The 19,674-nt window shown below is 40.6% G+C and overlaps 1 protein-coding gene across 23 annotated transcripts in view; it reads right to left on the bottom strand.

Moving 5' to 3' along the window:
• Window positions 1–19,674, bottom strand: part of RIMS1 (regulating synaptic membrane exocytosis 1) — a 625,149-nt gene that overhangs the window by 99,864 nt on the left and 505,611 nt on the right. Inside the window, exon 1 of one of the 23 annotated variants that reach the window (XM_082249056.1) lies at window positions 19,459–19,552. The exons of 21 other annotated variants lie outside the window; for them this stretch is intronic. The gene's annotated coding sequence lies outside the window, so the exon portion shown is untranslated. Of the gene's footprint in view, window positions 1–10,290; window positions 10,383–19,458; window positions 19,553–19,674 lie in introns of those variants that run through there. One more of the 23 variants, XM_082249057.1, reaches the window with a different exon arrangement.

Genomic DNA, 19,674 nt, shown 5'->3' with positions numbered 1-19,674 from the left:
AAAAACCTGCAAAAACTCCAGCCTAATATAATTATTGTGTCCCTAAATGGACAATAAACAAAAATCTTTATGCAACTTCCATCAATTCTGTTAAAAAGAAAAAAAAAACATTTAAATTAGCTTAAAATAAAAAAGGATGTGCTAAAAGGAAACAACGATTGAGACACATCACTATGGAGACCATACATTCTGCCAAAAACCTTTGGTTTTAATTGAGAATACGAAGAAGTCATGCAAAGAATCCAAAAATAGTACAGTGAAAGTTCCTAAAAAATGTTTTTATAGCCTGTCATGAAAGAAAAAAAATTGCATTTGTAGCTATTATAACCCTTTAGGGGTGATCGGGAGGAGATCATGGCCATGTCCCTACTTGCCTTCAACCCCGCTTAAGTTCCAACTTTACATTATAATTTTCATGTCTTGCATCTGGTAGTCATGTTTTGTCCCTGTATGGACCCTTTGTTATGTATATTTATATGTTTGGACAATGGTTTACATATCTTTATTGCATTTGTTGTATGTTCATAAAGTTATTAAAATATTTTGAATGAGAAAAATGTAGCTATCAATACAAAAAACAAAACAAAAAAAAATAATAATTTCATAAGCTTTTTTTTTTTTTTTTACCAAATTGTATCCTATTTTTAAGAAAAAGTATCTCTTTCTTGCAATGGATATACATTTCTGTTATAAAATGTATTACAATACAGTCAAAGCAATGATCTCTGGCTACCAACCACTGCCCATTCTTTACAGATATCAGGGAATCTTTTGTTTACAGAGAATTCATAGTTGACAGACCTCACCCAAAAAGGATAAGCAGGATGCATAGATTCCTGATGTGATGAGAATATATAGCTGCCCCCTGTGCATGCATCATTACAAACTACAGTAACCCCCCGTTATATCGCGCTTCAGTTATCGCGGTCCCGGTATTTTGCGTTTTTTTCTGTAAGACCTATTAATATTATTTTACTAATTAAATCAATGTTAATTAAGTATTTTTGTGTTTTCCATTGCTCTTGCTCTGTCTCTCAGTATCTTTTATGTGTTTAAATGTGTTTCTATTGTTTTAAAAGTGTGTTTAAAGACCTTAAAATGCTTTTAAAAGTACAGTGAAAGTTATAAAAACAAGCCTACAGTATATTTAAATAGGATATTTCTATTTTGCGGATTTTCACTTATTGCGGGTGGGTCTGGAACATAACACCTGCGATGGAGGGGGGTTTACTGTATACAATATAAAGCTGAAACATTTCACATGTGTATCAAAAATATAAAAACGTAATCTTTAGTAATCCAACACTGCACTGCAAATATCACAGTACTCAGCTCATGTATAGATAATGGAAATGGGCAAATATAAAGAAAACACTGTATGCACACGGTCATTGTGCTTGAAGCCCAGGACTATGCTGAATGTACCATTTATAAGCAATAACAGTTAGATGCTTAGTCAATCAGCAATTGTGCTTGCTTGTGCATTTCATGTCGCAGACAAGCATGCCAGCAATAGTCACCCTTCACTTACCTCTTTGGCTTAGCTACAGATTATTAAATGAGTGAGGAGAGTGACTTGTAGCAGTGCAAAATCAAGGAATCTCTGTGTGAAATCAGCATTACTATGTCTGCACTGTCCAAAAGGTAGCAGAGTTTGACCATACTGCATCACACACTCGATAATCTAGCTAACCTAGTGAAATAAGATGCTGTGGGGTTGATTTACTATAGGCAAAAAGACAGTGCACTTTGAAAAGTGCAGTTGCACTCTGTAAGAGCAGTTGCTCCAGAGCTTAGTAAATGAGCAGGAGCTCTGCTGACTTCCATCATCCTATCAGGTGCAAGCAAAAATGCTGCTTTTTTTTTGTTTTTTTTCCTTGCACATGATTGGGTATTCTTTGCAAAGTGATGCCTTACCTCATTTACTAAGCTCTGGAGCAACTGCACTTTGCAAAGTGCAAAGTCTTTTTGCCTTTAGTAAATCCACCCTTTTCTCTTCCTCAGCACTAGAAATCTGTTTGAGGACTCTTTTGATAAGAGATCAGGCCATTTATTATCTATGCCTGAACAGAGCAATGGAGTGGGAGGACAGGAGGTGCTTTTCCACTTACAACCCAATTTCCACAAAAAGTTGGGACACTGTGTAAAATCTACATAAAACAGAATGTAATGGTTTGCAAATATCATAAACCCATATTGTATTCACAATAGAAAATAGAAAGCATATCAAATGTTTAACCACTGCTGGACCAGAAGGATTTGCCCCCTTAATGACCAGGCCAATTTTTGCGATTCAGCACTGTGTTATTTTAATGCACAATTGCGCGATCGTGCGATGCTGTACCTAAATAACATTGATGTCCCTTTTTCCCACAAATATAGCTTTCTTTTGGTGGTATTTGATCTCCTGTGAGATTTTTATTTTTTGTGCTATAAACAAAAAAAGAGCGACAATTCTGAATAAAAAACAATATTTTTCACATTCTGCTATATACCATCCCCAAAAAAATAAAATAATTAAAAAATCTAATTTTTTCATCCTTTTAGGCAAATTTGTATTCTGCTACATATTTTAGGTAAACAAAATCGCAATAAGCGTATTTTGATTGGTTTGTGCAAAAGTTATTGTGTCTAAAAACTAGGGGAAAGATTTATGTAATTTTTATTTATTCATTTATTTATTTTACTAGTAATGGCAGTGATCTGCGATTTTTAGCAGGACTGCGACATTGTGGCAGACAGATTCGACCCCTAACTGAAAATTTGGACACTTTTGGGGAGCCAGTGACATTACTACAGTAATCAGTGCTGAAAATATGCACTGTTACTGTAATAATGACACTGGCAGGGAAGGGGTTAAACCAGTGGTGATCAAAGGGTTAAGTGTAAGCCTAGGGGAGTGTTTTCTAACTGTATGGGGAAGAGACTTGTGAAATGATAACAGAGACCTGTGATCATATATAGGAGGAACACAGGCGCTCTGTGATCATTTCAGAGAGAACAACGGTCCGGCCTTCTCTCTCAGCGGGGCGTGATTGCGGGTGCCGCCGGTCCCATGGATCATCATCCCCGCTGCCTAGTGGGGGCGGGCGTGCGCTCACCCCAGGACCGCTCCCGCGAACCGCCGTACAGGTATGGTGATTCGCGCAGCCGAGCCAGCCTGCCCCAGTATATATGCAGCGGGCGGTCGGCAAGCGGTTAAACTGAAAAAAATTACCATTTTAAGAAAAAAAGGCAAATTTTGAAAATTGATGGCAGCAACACTTTAAAAAAAATTTGAGACCGGGCAGAAAAAAGCTGGCAAAATAAGTGGTACTAACATGGAAGCACTGGAAAAACATTTTACAGCTAATTAGATTAATTGGCAACAAGTCAGTAACTTGGCTGGGTATCAACAAAAGGGCATCTTACAAGTATCAAAAGCTGCATGTAAAAATTGTCAAACAATTTCAGAATTATGTTCCTCAACGAAAATTACAAAAAGAAGATAATCGCCGCTACAGATAGAGCCACTGCATAATACCTCTGTTCAGGATGGAGTGATGGATGGGTGCCAGTTGAAAATGCACAATGCATAGCAGTGAAGAAAGACATCTGGAATGCCGCACTCCAGACGTCTTTCTTCACTGAAAATTACAAAAACGTTAAATATTTCATCATCTTCAGTACATAATATTATCAAAAGATTCAGAGAATCTGGAGAAATCTCTGTGTACAAGGGGCAAGGCCGAAACACAATATTGCATGCCCGGGATCTTCAGGCCTTCAGACAGCACTGTATTAACCTCCCTGGCGGTATGATTCTTTTGGATTTTAGGTGCTTAAAGCGGTACCATTATTTTGCATGTAATTCTTGTGAATGAGCAGCCCAAACCAACTGTATACATTTATTATATATATTATATATATATATATATATATATATATATATATATATATAATATGTATACATATATTGTATATATATATATATATGTGTGTATATATATATATATATATATATATATATATATATATAATGTATACAGTTGGTTTGGGCTGCTCATTCACAAGAATTACGTATATATATATATCTATATATATATAGATATATATCTATATATATATATATATATCTATATATATATAGATATATATATATATATATATATATATATATACACGTGTATATATATATATATATATATATATATATATATATATATATATATATATATGTATATATATATATATATATATATTTACATAAAAAGTACAGTAAAACTGCAGGAAAGGGCACTGGGGGGCAATGTAATGTGATTTTTTTTTATTTTGAATGGCATCAGTGTGTTTGGTGTGTTTTACATTTGAATTTGCCGCCGGTTCCACCCCCCGGCGGACGTCACGTCGCCGGAGACGGAAGCTGGGGCTCGCAGACGATCGTGAGGAAGCTCCGCCGCCGCATACCGCCCGCATTCTTCGCTCTCTTCTACTCTTCCCGGAGAAAAGGTAAGTAAAACCTCTACCAGGATCCAGCGATCTTCCTAGCGCTACCCCGAGTGTGGCTCAGGGTTACCGCTTTTGGCTCTAAAATCTAACCCCGAGTCACGCTCGGGAATACCGCTAGGAAGGTTAAAAGTCGGCATGAGTCTGTGATGGAAATCACTGCATGGTCTCAAGAATACTTCCAAAAATCACTATATGTGAACACAGTTCCCCATGCCATCCAAAAATGCCAGTAAAGCTCTATTATGCAAAGAAGAGGCCACATCTGAACATGGAATATTGTGATGTAATCTGCTATAAACCAAGTATATGTGTTGTGTACCAGCTGCTGCTCTCAATGTGCTCCCCACTTCGTATGATGAAAATTACATTTTAAAATGAGCTGAACTAATACAATATTCCTTAGGGCAATCAGAGGGTAATATACATTCTGCTTTCCATTAAAGTGGTAGTAAAGGCCTTCTCTTTACTTGTACCTAAAGGTAAGCTTACAATCAGGCTTACCTGTCGCTACAATTAATATCTCCTAAATGTACAACGTTTATGAGATATTCACATCGGCAATAGCTGATGACGTCGCCCGCGCAAGCGCAGTGACGTTCTGTATTCCAGGGTATACAGTATGCCGTGGAATGCAGAGTGCTGTGCTGCAGCTGGGGCATCAATAAGAGTGACGTTATCGCAGCTTGGGCCATTCTATATATATATATATATATATATATATATATATATATATATATATATAATGTTTGGGGGTTACAAGTAATTGTCTAGCAAAAAATACTAATTTTAACTTGTAAACAACGTGTCAGAAATAGGCTTGGTCCTAAGTGCTTAAAGTAACGCAGTTCCGTATTGCAAAAAATGGCCTGGTCATGAAGGGGAGGTAAGTCTTCTGGAGGTCAAGTGGTTAACAAAGCACTTTTTTGATTGCCCAAAGGAATATTGTACACTGCTCAAAAAAAATAAATAAAGGAATGCTTTTTAATCAGAGAATAGCATCAAGTCAATTAAACTCCTGGTATAGTGATATGGTCGGGTAAGTAGCAGAGGGGGTTGTTAATCAGTTTCAGCTGCTTCGGTGTTAATGACATTAACAGGTGCACTAGATGGGCAACAATGAGACAACCTCCAAAACAGAAATGGTTTTACAGGTGACATTTTTTCCCTGCTCATCTTTTCTGACTGCTTGTCACTAGTTTTGCATTGGCTAGGGTCAGTGTCACTACTAGTAGCATAAGGCGATACCTGGACCCTATAGAGGTGGCACAGGCAGTCCAACTCCTCCAGGATGTCACATCAATACGTGCCATTGCCAGAAGATTTGCTGTGTCTCCCAGCACAGTCTCAAGGATATTGAGGAGATTCAAGGAGACAAGCAGTTACTCTAGAAGAGCTGGACCGGGCCATAGAAGGTCCTCAACTCATCAGAAGGATGAGCACTTCCAGAGCCCTACAAAATTACCTCCAGCAGGCCGCTGGTATGAATGTCTCTGATCAAACAATTAGAAACAGACTTCACAAGGGTGGCCTAAGGGCCCTGTGCTCAGTGTCGGAAACAGTGGAGCTCGATTGGCATTTGGCACTGAACACAGAATTGGCAAGTCCACCACTGGCACTCTGTGCTTTTTACAGATGAGAGTAGGTTTACCCTGAACACATGAGACAGACATGAAAGGGTCTGGAGAATCTGTGGAGAATGTTATGCTGCCTGTAACATATCGTTCAGCATGGCCAGTTTGGTGGTGGGTCCATGATGGTCCGGAGAGGCATATCCATGGAGGGATGCACAGACCTCTACAGGCTAGACAATGGCACCCTGACTGCCATTAGGTATCGGGATGAAATCCTTGCACCCATTGTCAGACCCTATGCTGGTGCAGTGGGTCCTGGGTTCCTCCTGGTGCACGAAAATGCTTGGCCTCATGTGGAGAGAGTATGCTGCCAGTTTTCAGGCGATCCCTGAAAACTCATCTCTTCAGGGAAGTCTATCACACCGCCAACTAATCTGCCATCAGCTCATTCCCTACTCTTACAACCTCTTGTAACACCTGCCCCACCCCATTAGATTGTGAGCTCTTCTGAGCAGGGCCCTCTTAATCCTCTTGTATTTTATTGTATTGTAAATGTATTGTCTCCCTCTAATATTGTAAAGCAATGCGTAAACTGCTGGCACTATAGAAATCCTTAATAATAATAATAACGAAGGAATTGATATCATTGAATGGCCCCCATGCTCGTCTCACCTAAATCCAATAGAACACCTCTGGGACATTATACATATATCCGATGCTGGCAGGTTGCACCTCAGTCTGTTCAGGAGCTCAGTGATGCCCTAGTTCAAATCTGGGAGGAAATACCCCAGGACACCAGCCGTCATCTTATTAGGAGCATGCCCCGACGTTGTCAGGCATGCATAGAAGCACGTGGGGGCCATACAAACTACTGAGTATAATTTTGAGCTGCTGAAATAAAATTTTAGCAAAATGGACTAGCCTGCTGCATAATTTTTTCACTTAGATTTTTGGGGTGTCTTTGAATTCAACCCTTTCTGCAGGTTGATCATTTTTATTTCCATCAAACAATGTGGCATCCTTTCATTCCTAACACATTACCCAATCAAAATCAGTAAAGATATCAATCATGACATTTTACCCATTGAGATCTGATGTGTTTTCAAAGTGTTCCTTTAATTTTTTTGAGCAGTGTATTAGTTGAACTCATTTTAAATTTAAATTTTCATATCTGAACATGATCCAAAAACACAGCTGTCTTTTTTGGGCCAAAGCTCATTTAAAATGGTCTGTTGCAAAATTAGAAACTGTTCAGTGGTCAGATTATTCCAAATTTGACATTCTTTTTGGCAACCATAGATGACTAAAGAGCAGAGGGACCTTACAGGTTGTTATCAGAGCTCAGTTCAAAAGCTTGCATCTCTGAAGCCATAGGGAGCATATGGAATGGGCAGCTTCCACATCTGGAAAGGCACTATCAATGCTGAAAGATATATCCAGGTTTTAGAGCAGCATATGCTCAGACAAGAATGGGACATCATTCCTCTCCCAAACTCCAGCAAGGGGTCTCCACATTACTTAGATGTTTACAGATTGTTGTTAAAAGAAGAGAGTTTATGTAGGATTTACCCAGCATCACAACTTTTTGGAGTTGGGGTTGTAAAAATAGTTTTTTTTTTATAACATTTTTAAGCAAATATCAGATGGACTTTAATCCAACGCATGCTGGAGATATTAACTGGACGTTAGCTGAACTATTGGTGGTGGTAACAATACATTTAATTAGGAACAATACCAAGTTTAGGAAAATCAGTAACTTGACAAGTCTGAATAAATAAATGCCTGACATGTCTCAATGCACAGCAACAATATAACTGCTAAAAAAAAGCTGCACCTTTCATCATTAAAAATCAAAAAGAGGCAGAAGGGATCCCTTCTTCTCCCTTCCCTTCCCCACTAATTTTTTTCAGTTGATACATTCTAACTTTTCAGCATGTCGCAAGGCTATAAGTAGCAGGAGTCTGTTCCCTGCAACATAGCATGTAGAGAAAAAGTGAAGAATATAAAGCCTACTTTACAGGCACCTTAGATTTTTACGATTGTGACATTTAGAGCTAGGATTTTAGTCCAGGAAGTAGAGACTGGCTCTGGATTATTCTAAACAAAGATGGTACCTGCCTTCTGGGGAAAAGGTAGATAAAGACTTTGTCAGAAGGAGTGCTATGATCTTAATGAGAGGTAAGAGATACTTGCAAGTGTCACATTATGATGTTACACAGCATGTATGCATGTACCATAAAAAAAGCATATCTTATGCTATATTACTACATTTGGAATTGTAGTTTTTACATGTATTATTAGCATTGAGACATTGTATATACCAATTGGAGACTTTAGGACATTTGTGTAACTGAACCCCACAGTGATTTTATTATTATTCTAAGGCCATTGAGAAAATACTGAGCATGGGCACAGTTCTTGCACCATTACCTTGTATGCTAACATTTTTTTAGGCTGGTCTCCACTTACATAACAACCTTGAAAGATCAAGTTTCATGAAACATACTGTAAGTTAGGAACCGGTGGAATGTAGCTATTTATCAACATAGTTATTTAGCTTCGAGGAGAGGGGTTTAACTGAGCCTTCTGCGCAAATAAATGGTTAATACTGGAGGCTGTGAGCTGTTTTGGAACTTTTGGTTAAAATGTAATCTTAAACAAAGAGCAGAAAGAAGTCTGCTGAAACCAAGTCAGTTCCTGCATTCACATACAGCTAAGTGATTTCCGAGGGTAGTATTGACACTGCCATAAATTATATAAAAGTTATTTCTTTTTAGTAAAAATGAAGAAATCTGAACAATAGCTCACTAACAAGTTGGCCAAAATGTCTTATGAACCGGCCTAGGTTGCTTTGTGGGTAAATCAGCTCTATTCCCTCAATTGGTTCCCAAACTCCATTTATAATTTGAAATCTCCTGGTCAGAAAGTGAAAAACTTGAGTATAAATAGCACAATGACCTGAAGAAACTTAAGCAAAATAAGCTAGCTATCACATGGTAAGAGAAGGCAAGGAAAATTACACTCCATCTTTTTGCTGATTATTACACATTAATTATAGAAACATCGTTAATGAAAATTGGATGAAAATTATTCAGGCCCTTGAATGGTTTTCCCATTTTTAGCATGAAAATGGCATATTCCTCTAGTCTGCCTCACCGTTTGAAGCAGTGCAGATAGTCCGAGCCCAGCAAAGTGCTAAATATCAGAGCTACTCATACTGACTAAGGCAGCACTACAGAAGCATCAACCTGTTTCTTTTCAGTTTAAAAGATACTTTAGGTACCATTTTGCAATTATTTTCAGACATATTCAGCTAGATAATATGAGGCTGATTTACTAAAGGCAAAGGGGCTGTTCAATTTGCAAAGGAAGTTGCACTTTGCATTAAAAATTTCCCCAGAGCTTAGTAAATGTGATGAAATCTCATTTTGCAAAGAATACCCAATCACCTGCAAGTAAAAAAATTGCATTTTTGCTTGCACATAATTCAATGATGAAAGTCTGTAGATCTTCACTCTTCACTACGCTCTGGTAAAAATTATCTTGCAAAGTGTATCTTCCCTTGCAAAGTGAGCAGCCCATTTGCCTTTCATAAATGAAGCCTTAAAACACACAGGGGTTGATTTACTAAAACTGGAGAGTGCAAAATCTGGTGCAGCTCTGCATAGAAACCAATCAGCTTGTCAAAGCTTAACTGAACAAGCTGCAGTTAGAAGCTGATTGGCTACCATGCATATCTGCACCACATTTTGCACTCTTTAGTTTTAGCAAATCAACCCCACAGACACTTCTTTTCATTGATTAGTACCCCCTATGACTAACTTCAATCTGTAACAATTGCATTTGAACTCACAGCATATTTTCCTTACTATTTGATTTATTCTGCATTATCCTCTAACATAAGCACTATTTCAACTGTTAAATTATAAAGGATGGAAAGCTTACAGAGCTATTACAGTGATTTCATTCTAGTTGAAATCAAGAAGCCTAGTTTAATCTAAAGCATATTTTTTTTCAACCCAACACAACCAGGAAATCGAAAAGAAAAATAACTAAACTGGCAGTACACACTGCACCTCCAAATCAAGTTAAACAACAAGTGTATCTACACTCCAGACAATTAAATTATAGCAGGCTGCCTTCGGAAATCATTTAGATAAAGAAAAATAAAGAAAAGAAAACCAAAGAACTACTGTACATGTATTTGAAAGAAGCAAATAAACGGGCCTACCTGTTTATGCGTATGAAAAAACCTCAGCTGAAATGTGCACTGAACTTTTCCTAGAAGACTCAAAGCTTCACCGTGCTAAATGTGTAGTACACTGTCACCAAGTAAAACAATTTCAAAGACTTCACTGTCTGGTATGTGGTCTTTTTTTTTTTGCTCTTGGCACGGTATGCCATATCCAACTTGTTGTATTCACTGGATCACTTTACAAATGATTATATGTGGAGCAATGAAATGAAAGCTACACAAACTACATGACCGCTAATAATTCAGAAGATATTGCTGAAAAATGGGATTTTTGTACTTACCGTAAAATTAATTTATCTGAGTACTTCGACGGACACAATGCTCTATAAAGTCTAACTACTGGGTTATATTGCCTGCTCCAGGAATAGGACTAGGCAGACCAAAAAACACCTGGCTACGCCCAAGGGCCGTCCTTAGCTTGGTATTTAACCCCCCTCTATGCTCTAGGCAATCAGTTCAGTAGCAAGCAGTATTAGAATTATCAGAACTCCATAGAGGGGTGGGTGGTGTGTCTGTCGATGAACTCAGAGAAATGGATTTTACGGTAAGTACAAAAATCCCATTTTCTCTTTCGTTCATTGACGGACACAGCGCTCAATAAATCATAACTACTGGGAAGTCCAAAAGCAGTGCCAAAAGGAAAATGAGAGGTGCGGAAAATAATCCAAGGCTAAACATAAGTGCCCTTAACCAGGACACAGGAGCCCTAACTGGGTCACAGAAAGCCCCGTCTGAAAAAATAGATGTTTAAAGAAAAACACCCCTCAAGAGAGAACAGCCAAATGAAGCATCTCCAGATGCCAAAGTATCTACCTTATAGAATTTTGTGAAGGTATACACCGACGACCAATAAGCCGCCTTGCAAGCTTGCGATAATAAAGCCTGATCACGGAAGGCACAAGAAGCACTCAGTGCCTGAGTAGACTGCACCGTGAATCACGATCTGTCTGATCCATCTGGAGATGGTAGCCCGAAGTAGAGGCTAGCCCTTTTCTTGGTCCGTTCGTAATAACAAAAAGCGAGTCTGACCTTCGAAAAGACTCAGTAGCTGCCAAGTACACCCGAATCGCACAAACCACATCCAAAAAATTTTTTGGGATGACCTGGCTTGGGACACAAGGAAGGCAACACAATGTCCTCATTCAAATGGAAGTCAGAGACAACTATGGGCAGGAATGATGGACAGGGAAGAAGAACTACTTTATCCCTTTGGACCACCAAATAGGGACTGCGACAGGATAATGCCGCCAATTCCGATACCCTGCTGGCTGAGGTAATAGACACCAAGAATGTCACTTTCTGGGATAACGCAGACATGGAATCTCCCAAAGATTCTCAAATGGAGGTTTCTGGAGAACCCAAAGCACTGAATTGTAATCCCATTGTGGCAAAAGAGACTGTACAGATGGAGCCACATGTCGAACCACCTGAATGAGGTTACGAACGAAAGAGTGCATTGCTAGGGGTCGCTAAAAGAAGATTGCCAAGGCAGACACCTGGCCCTTGATGGTACTCAAGGCCAACTTCTGATCAACTTCTTGAAGAAAGGTTAAGATCTGAGAACCGGGAAAAAATTTGAGGATGAGCGCCAATAGACTCTCACCAAGAAATGTACGCTTTCCACATACTATGGTATATCTTGACAAACCTCTATCCCTCAGCACCTGGCTTTCAATATCTAAGCCATTAAAACCAGCGACTGCAAAGCAGGATGGTAATTAGCCCTTGGGAAAACTGGTCTTTTCTGGGAGAAAGCCCCCAAGGGACGTTTACAGCCACCAGGATGATTGGAAGATCCTCGTTCTCTTGATTCCTCACAGGAACTGCGGAAGAAGTCTGAGCAGAGGATGATACTAGCCTTACCGTGGCCCTTGGACGCCTGCGGCATCTGTCAGAGGACCTCGTCAGGTCATCACGAACCTCAGTATCCTCCTTTGGAGCCGAACCTGCTAAAGGAGCTGCATGCAAGACTGTGCAAACAGACCTGTTAAAAGGTGGATACCACCAGACTCAGAACCTTGTATGCAAATTGGGAGAGAGAACTGTCGGTGTGACAGCAGCCAGTGAATCATGGCCTGTGGTTCCTGAAATTTGTCAAGAGGATGGACCACCCTGGTCAGGATTAAAATCAGACCTAGGTAAATCAATTCTGCGGACAGGGATAGGAGGGGCCTTAGGTAGTTCGGACATTACCTGAACCTTTGCAAGAACTAAATCCACACAAGGAGACTCAGGACCTAAAAAACCTGAAATTAACAAACTATGCCCCCCTTTCTGGGGTACCCCCAAAAGAAACATTTTGCGGATCTCCTTGATGCTCACAAAAGAAGTCCACAGGGCCGGAAACAAGTGAAGATGTCACCCCACCCCAATAATGGGTGAGGGCAGACCTTCATGCTGAAGGAGTCTTGTCTGCGGGTACGGGGAAGCTAGCTCTAGGTTTACCATACCAAGGTTGCTTGGAACCTCCCAGGAAAGATTTGAAAGATCTATTTCCCTTATTCTCTGTCCCAGAAGCATGAAAGAATTTTCTATGGGCTGAGAAGGAGGGTCCCATCTGCGACAAGGCTCCTTCCCTTTTCCTGACTGTGGCAGGAAGGTACTCTTACCCCCCGTGATACCCTTAATGATGTCATCAAGGACAGCCCCAAACAGGGGATCGCCTTGATAAGGCAGATCATTGAGAGCTTTCTTAGAGGCTTGGTCTGTGGACCGATTCTTAAGCCACAGCACGCACCCAATCACCACCATTGAAAACAGAAAGTTTGGACAGCACAGGAGGTGTATCCAAAGCAGTATCACAAATAAACTACAGCCCATGGACCAACTGGTCCACTAAATCAACATAAGCAGTGGGGACCTGCTCACTTCCCAGGCCCTGGCGCAAAAGCTTGGCTCATTCAGTTAGGGTCTGAGACACCAGGGCTGAGGCAAAGACTGGCCGCAATGCCCAACTAGCCATTGTAAACATGCTGCATGACACAGCCTTTCCTGTCAGCTGGGTCCTTAAAGGACAGGGATTCCTCTACTGGGATCATGGTTGATATATTCAACCTGGAAATAGCAGGGTTCACCACTGGTGAACTAATCCACTTTTTAAAAAGTGACTCCTCAAAAGGGTAATGAACAGCAAATTGTTTGGGGGACCACAAAGGGTAATTTTGGTTGTTCCCATTACTTACAGGGAAACCTGTCAAAATAGGGCACATAAGGAAATACCTTTGGAGCACGAGGTGACTTATGCGTACCAAACAATACAGGCACATCCGTGGCTACATCAGCCATATCCTCCATCTTGCAGGAGACGGTTCACGGCAGCATCAGGCTCAGAATCATATGAGACAGACTGAGCAGGGGAAGGCGGGGACGCTTCTTCCTGGGCCTTTGCCCACATGCCAACTCCATGGGAAGCTGTGGTTCCGAGGGACCTGCCACCTCCATGAGGGGGTCAGTGGGGGAGATGTGACCCTGAGGCTCCATAAGGAAAAGAAAACCTTGCAGTACAAAAATGATCTTTTGGCACCACTAAAGGATCCCATCAAGGCTCAGGGTACCTATGAAAAGAGAGAGAGAGATAACAGGGACCCCTAAGGACTCACGCTATCAACCGGAATAGCGCAGAGAATTTGAACCCAGCATCATCATGGACGCCATCCCGGTTCATATGTCCCAGGCACAGGAAGAGCAAACTGAAGAGGAAGAAGAAGAATTCGGCATCCTCAACCCGAGACCAGCCAGACTAAGGGAAAATGGCCACCATCAGCTACAGACCCTGAAGCATGAGGCAAGGATCTTCCCTGCACCCTCTGCAACACTGCACCCTCTGCAAGAGGACCCCCCCTGAAGGTAGGACACACGTTTAGGGGAGACTCAGCTGTGCAATTTGCACCAGTCTCTGCACTGGGACCCCCTTGCACTATACTCACACTGCAAACAGTAGGGCACACACCTAGGGGTCTCCTACACTGGGACCTCTCCAGACTACCAGGGCAGGATGCACACTATCCCAGGACCCTTACAGAGTGGGGATAGCGAGGGGACCCCCGGGGTCTCTGCTGCATCCTCTGCCCTGGGACTCCCAGCAGACTCCAGGTCCAGACCGGGGGGGAAAGGGAGTGGGGGGAAGCCCAGTTCACTGAGGCATTTAAGCATGGGAGGAGGGAACCCGCAGGCAGACCCGACAGTCCCTGTTACCCACATCTACCCCAAAAAAACACCAAAAGAGGAGAGGGGGGACTGTACTTACCCTTCCATGGTACGGGTAACGCTACAGACAGAATCCTCGCCACCGAAGTAGGGGAGCTGTCAGCCAAGGGACCACTGTGACTCAGACCTAAGCATGGTCATATGCGACCCTACGAGACATTTAACTCACAGGCAAGCCTCTGTCCATGAGGCTAGGTCGTGGCCGACCTAGTGCATAGCTGCGTTCTGCACGTGCTCGCTGGCTGAGCTGGGGGGACCACTGGATCTAGATTACCCAGCCTGTCACCCAACCCAGCAGTTGATTGTAGATCCCCCAAGAGAAAAAACAAAAAAGATGTAAGGAAGGAGAAAAAAACAAATTGCTAGGACCAGATTAAAACTGATTACCTAGAGCAGAGAGGGGGGTTTTATACCAAGCTGAGGAAGGCCCATGGGTGTAGCCAGGTGTTTTTTGTTCTACCTAGTCCTAATCCTGTAGGAGGCAATATAACCCAGTAGTTATGATTTATGGAGCGATGTGTCTGTTGAGGAACGAAAGAGAAATGTGACAACGTGGTGTGCACAAAAGAAACATCTCCCCTAGTGGCATATGTAGGTTATAGAGCAGCCTGCCAAATACTTTAGACTTAGTTTTAGATTTTATTTGTGACTTTATTCGTGTTCTTTCTATACGTCACATAGATGTAAACAACACAGTAAAACAATTGCACATTTAACTACCTTTGTTTCAAATCAAACTAGCATAAAACCAACCTAGCATATATCAACATATTTTTAGGGTTGTCTAAAAAAGATAACATTAATCACTTCACATTCACAAAACCTGGTTCAAAGTGGAAATCAAACACTTAAATACATGACTGAAAAATAAAAATGTTTACTGTTTTAGCACAATTTGTACAATTTACAATTATGTGTGGATATCACAATTCATGTGCCAGATTTTTCCTGAAGTTCAGCTTTAAAGTGAGCTTGCAACTGGACATTCAAGTATTTATATATACCGTAAGTTAAATATACAAGCAGAACATGAGACTTAAGGTGGTATTAAAGCCAAAATAGAAAATGTAATATACTGCAGTGTACCAATCATTAGGTGTGGTGGCTGCATTTGGTTTCTTTTTTTAGGATTTTTTTTGCTCTATTTCAACCTAGTGAGCTGGCCAGTACCACACCACCATTATTAGTGCCTCAACTCTAGATGAAGGGGCACCTTTGGGTATCAGCACTGTTACCCTGGGAGGAGGGGAGTGCTAGCAGATTTAGCTACACTAAAAAACTGAAGACTTTGTTGTCTCTACTCTGAACTTTGAAAATGAATTGCTCCATAGTATCTGCAACTGCAGAGGTGATTGTTTTAAAGCATATTATCTGTTAGTTAAGAATATGTGACTATGTAAATATGTTAGCTGAACTCAAGCTAACACTTTATACACAGTTACAAAAAACAGAGTTTTTTCTTTTGGGAAAAGTTTTACATAAATAAAAACTTGTAAGCACCCTTATCAGTGGTGAATGCCTTGGCTCAACCCCGTCTCTGCTACATCTGCAAAACAGCTTGTTCTGTTGAAAAACAACAGACCTACCAGCCTGATTGGCAGGTAGAACTAATAGAAAGAAAACCTAAAAACAAAACTAATGCAGCCATCAAATCTAAGAATTGGTAAACTGCAATATAATAAATGTTTACTTTGGGGTTTAATACCACTTCAGAACAAGATGTCAGTGACCTTTGTAGCTTTAGCCACTGTGGGATAATGTATTCTCAAATTTCAAAGAAGCAGCACTGAAATCATCCAAGCAATTTTTTGAGAACAGCTATCTCTGCTATCCCTTCGTACAGAAACACAGCACCTTTCTAGCCTTCTAATCTCTACTATTGACAAAGAACTAAGCAATGGGAAAAGTAAGCAGGGCAAGCTGAGCTGCTGAGAAAAAGAGTTTGATTACTTTTTTTGTCTCTACTCTGAACTTTGAACATTAACCACTTAAGCCCCGGAGGATTTGGCTGCTAAAAGACCAGGGGGTTTTTTGCGATTTTTTACTGCTTGACTTTAACGGACAATTGCGCGGTCGTGCGACGCTGTACCTAAACGAATTTGACGCCCTTTTTTTCCCCACAAACAGAGCTTTCTTTTGGTGGTATTTGATCACCTGTGCGATTTTTTGATCATGCGCTATAAACAAAAAAAGAGCGTCACTTTTGCAAAAATAACAATATTTTTCACATTATTTTATATGAAATTCCCCAAAAAAGATGTAAAAATCAAAATTTTTTAACATTTTCGGCCAATTTGTTTTATGCTACATATGTTTGGTAAAAAAAATCGCAAAAAGCGTATTTTGATTGGTTTGTGCAAAAGTTATCGCGTTTACTAACAAAGGGAAAGATTTTTGTCATTTTTGGTGGGTTTTTTTAACGCGTAATGGCGGCGATCTGCAATTTTTTTCCGGTACTGCGACATTGCGGCGGACAGATTGGACCCTTGACGGACATTTTTGACACTTTTGGGGGTACCAGTGACATTACTGCAGTAATCAGTGCTATACATATGCACTGTTACTGCAAAAATGACACTGGCAGGGAAGGGGTTAACTTTATTGGACAGGGAGGGGTTAAGTGTAGTAGAACCGTCTGATCTTCATTTTTACACCAGAGAGAATGACGGGCGGCTTGTTTACATAAGCCGCTCCGCCTTTCTCCCTTCACCGGAGCGATCGTAGTGTGACCGGCGGACATCGGGTCTGCCGGTCACACGCACTGACTTGTCAGTGAACGAGTCGCGGCGGGCGTGCGCCTCGGCGGGCGCGCGCCCGCCCGCAATTGGCTCACAAGTCAGTGACAGGCGAGTGACGTATCCATACGTCACTCTGCCTGGCCGGGGCTGACCGCCGCAGTATATAGTCGTGCGGCGGTCGGCAACCGGTTAATTGCTCCATAGTACCTGCAACTGCTGAGGTGATTGTTTTAAAGCATATTTCCTGTGAAATATACCATTTAACCTCCCTGGCAGTATTATTGTTTCGGATTTTAGGTGCTGAAAGCGGTACCATTATTTTGCATGTAATTCTTAATGATGAGCAGCCCAAACCAACTATTTACATATGATTTTTTTTTTTACTGTGCGTTCTTCTTTATATCATCTCGGGTATGATAAAGTTTGAAACACAAAATCATAAATTATAATATAATAAATAACTATAAATAAGTTAAAGTATGTATGTATGTGTATATATATATACATATATATATATATATATATATATATATATATATATATAATATGTATACATATATTTTATATATATATATATGTGTGTGTATACATATATAAGGGCACTAGGGGGCAAACTAATGTCAATTTATTTTATTTTGTATTGTAATCAGTGTGTTTGTGTGTATAACTTTTTGAATTTGCCACCGGTTCCAACCCCCTGTGACCATCACGTCGCAGGAGACGGAAGACGGGGCTCACAAGCATCGGGCGGAAGATCCGGCCGCCGCACACCGCCGGGATACATCGCTGGATCCCGGGGATAAGGTAAGTAACCCCTTCTTTCAGGATACAGCGATGCTCCTGGCAGTACCCCGAGTATGGCTCGGGGTTACCGCTAATTGCCCTTAAATTTAACCCCGAGCCACACTCAGGAATACCGCTAAGAAGGTTAAAGTTTTCTTTATATCTATTCGATAAGTGTAAAAAAATACCTATTGACCCTGCCAAAAATCTTCTGACTTGACATCGTTCTTTGCTTGTTGCCTCTGCTGACAATTATCAATAGTATTGTTCACAGCTATTTCTGTGGACTACAGGAAATGTTACTGGCAGAAATGGCAGGTAAAAATAAAGGGAAAAAGTCTGAAAAAGAAAATGATTGCAAAAGCCATATCTAAGGACTAAAGCTGCAATATATAACATTTTTGTTTTTGGATGTAGATATGTTTGTCAGTCCAATTCAAACATTTATTATCAACTAATAAACTGCAACTAAAGGCGCAACTCTTTCTTTTAGATAGAGTAGAGAGGGATTAGAACACCTGTCAGCTTTTATTGCTATCTGTGCCCCCCGTTAGAGTAGATTCACGCTATCTATTTCTCATGTTTACCAATTATCATTGAAACTGAAAGTTAATGTGGCAGTAAATTCAGCTTTGTAATTTTTACCTATAAGTAAGCTTATAATAAAGATTACCTGTAGGTAAAACGAATATCTCCGAAACGTGCACTGTTTAAGAGATATTCACTTGTTTGGCAGCCGGTGACATCACTGATGCACGCACTATGAAGGAAAAGCATACTCATGCCGTTCCTTTAGAGCTATGTGCCATAGCTCAGCCATTCAAGTGATCAGAGCCCACGAACCCAGAAGAAGGACTGGGTGAAAATGGAAGCCCTGTTAGCGGTGGCAGCACACCGCTGGAGGGCTTTGTTTCCAGGTAAGTCCTTCATAACGTGCTAGTATGCAATACATTACCTTGCAGGAGAAACTTCCCAAAGAAAATCCCAAATTATGGGATGACACTCGAACAGTAATAGAAGGAAAATCTTCCATCTTGCAATAAGGACACTAGTTCTAGTGACCCTGGTGACACATCGGGATTCCCTCACTTTGCAGGGATTTCCTCTGAAATCCTGTTTTGGCTATGGGACAAGAAGTGAAGGGAAATCTCCCCAACGGGACAGAAATCGCAAAAAAAACTGACGGGGTTATAATCTTCCCTTAGCCTATTCAAAATTTAAAAAAGTTTAGTTCCACTTTAGTAGTCAGTCACTGCACAGTGATGTATAATGCATCAGCATAATCCTAAGCGACATACATAACTAAAGATCACCCACTAGAGAAAGTAAGTAAGAACATGACTGCTTATATTTGGTAGGACAATGCATAGTACAGAAATACAGAAAAACAGAAGTGTAGAAGATAAGAATTATTTACCATTCCACAGGGGGGAAATGTCTTTCTAGGTACTGCATGTATAAGAACAGAGCTAGGGAGCTTGTTGGAAAGACTGGACAGCATAAGAAAGCAGCTGCTACTAATATTTCTGCCTATATTTGGACTAACATGTCTTCTTATAATCAACATCCACGTAAATGTTTAACTGCAGGAGATAAATGCCTCTCTGCTGTTAAAACTATCTTGTGTTAATGA

This window comes from Pelophylax lessonae (assembly GCF_965119305.1).
Source record: "Pelophylax lessonae genome assembly, chromosome: 3".
NCBI lineage: Eukaryota > Metazoa > Chordata > Amphibia > Anura > Ranidae > Pelophylax > Pelophylax lessonae.
This window is presented reverse-complemented; position numbering and strand designations above follow the sequence as displayed.